We start from the raw sequence: 2,454 nt of genomic DNA, 5'->3' as shown, positions 1-2,454 counted from the left end.
AAAGCAAAACAGTTACAGTAAGCTAAGGTTAATTTATTATTGAAGTAAGAATTTTTTCCATAAATTTAGAGTAGCCTAAGTGTACATTGTTTATAAAGTCTACAGCAGTGTACAGTAATGTCTTAGGCCTTCATATTCACTCAGCACTTGTTGACTCACCCAGAGCAACTTCCAGTCCTACAAGCTCCACTCATGGTAAAGTGTCCTATATGGCTGCGGTTCCCAACTGCTGGGCCATGGACAGGTACTGGCCGGTGGCGTGTTAGGAACTGGGCCACACAGCAGGAGGTGAGCAGTGGGGTGAGTCAGCAAAGCTTCATCTGTATTTATAGTAGCTCCCTATCACTGAGCTCTGCCTCCTCTCAGATCAGTGGCAGCATTAGTTGCAGAAAAACAACCCCAGGGCTCCCACTGATTCTGCATTATGGTGAGTTGTGTAATTATTTCTTTCTGTATTACAATGTAATTGAAATAAAGTGCACAATAAATGTAATGTGCTTGAATGATCTTTGAAACGGTCCCCCCCATCTGTGGAAAAATTGTCTTCCATGAAACTGGTCCCTGGTGCCAAAAACACTGGGGACCACTGCCAGGTGTGCCATTTTTAATCACCCAAATAGCCAAAGCAATCCTGAGCAAAAAGAACAAAGCTGGAAGCATCACACTACCTGACTTCAAAATATATTACAAGGCTACAGTAACAAAAACAGCACGGGACTGGTATAAAAATAGACACATAGACCAATGGAACAGAATACAGAGTCCAGAAATAAATCCAGATTTACAGCTGACTTATTTTTGGATAAAGATGCCAAGAACATACACTGGGGAAAGGATGCCCTCTTTGATAAATAGTGCTGGGAAAGTTGGGTATCCACATGCAGAAGAATGAAACTGGATCCCTGTCTCTCCCCATATACAAAAAGCAACTCAAGATGGATCAAACACTTAAATGTAAGACCTGAAACTATAGAACTATTAGGAAAAAAAATTGGGAAAACACTTCAAGACATCAGTCTAGGCAAAGATTTCATGGCTTAGACATTAAAAGCACAGATAGTTATAATAAAAATAGACAAATGGGACTCTATTAAATTAAAAAGCTTCTGCATATCAAGGGAAACAGTCTACAGAGTGAAGAGACAACCTGTTGAATGGGAGAAAATATTTGCAAACTGTTTATCCAACAAGGGACTAATATCCAGAATATATAAGGAACTCAAACAACTCAACAATAAAAAGAAAAACTCCCACTAAAAAATGGGCCAAGAACATATTCAGATACATTGTATTTTTACTATATCTTTTCTACGTTTAGACATGTAATTATTTACCATTGTCTATAGCAGCAGTCCCCAACCTTTTTGGCTCCAGGGACCGGTTTCATGGAGGACAATTTTTCCATGGGCGGGTGAAGCTCAGGCAGTGGTGTGAACGATGGGGAGTGGCTTTAAATACAGAGGAAGCTTTGCTTGCTTGCCCCCCCCCCACCTCCTGCTGTGTGGTGTGTGGCCCAGTTTCTAACAGGTCACGGACTGATACCGGTCACCGCCTGGGGGTTGGGGACCGCAGGTCTACAGTATTCAGTACAGTAACATGCTATACCTGTTTGTAGTCTAGGAGCAATAGGCCACACCAAACAGCCTAGGTATGTAGTAGGTTCTGCCATCTAGGTTTGCATAAGTATTCTGTGACGTTTGCACAATGATGAATTCACCTAATGATCCATCTCTCAGAATGTATCCTTGTCATTAAGTAACATAGGACTATAAGTTAAGAAGTTACATGAATTTTTCTCATGTGTTTGGAATAACATGTTATTTTCTTTGTCTTTTTTTCATAAGGGAAAGAAAATAAAGTGAACCACTGTGGTGGTGTGTGTGTGCATTGTGTGTGTATGCATGTGTGTATGCATGTGTGTATAGCTGGGTGTTCACTGTTACCTTGCTACAATTTACATTTGCTTTCTTTTCTGAGTAAATGTCCAAAATGCGTAAGGAACCTGGTGAATGCTGGTCACATTTTCAGGTGCCTTTAAGGACAAGTGATCCTTATTCTACTAGAGAAATCTCCTGATTCTCTTAACTGCATCAGATAATTTACATCTAGGTTCTGGGGTTTCTTCATGCTGATTTCTTCTTACCAATTCATTGCACTTTCTGCTCTTTCCTGATATCTCTTAACCAGGTTGGTCAGGCCTGTCTCTGGACTGCTGCACAAATTCACTTCGATACTATCTGCCTTGGAACTTTGGTTCACATTAAACCCCTTATTTAAAATGTCTCCTCTCTCATCCATCTAAATCCCAACTTAATGTTTGGACCAAGTCATAGCTCTTCAGTGAATGGGAATGAAGCTGTCATGAAATTGTAAGTTCTAGCCAGGTCCTCCAAATTTGGATATGTGAGGAAGAAATGCTGAAATGCCCTTCTCCTTAGCATTCACACTTATTTC

Source organism: Propithecus coquereli, unplaced genomic scaffold, assembly GCF_000956105.1.
Source record: "Propithecus coquereli isolate 6110/MARCELLA unplaced genomic scaffold, Pcoq_1.0 Scaffold787, whole genome shotgun sequence".
Taxonomy (NCBI): domain Eukaryota; kingdom Metazoa; phylum Chordata; class Mammalia; order Primates; family Indriidae; genus Propithecus; species Propithecus coquereli.
Note: the sequence above shows the minus strand (reverse complement) of the source record.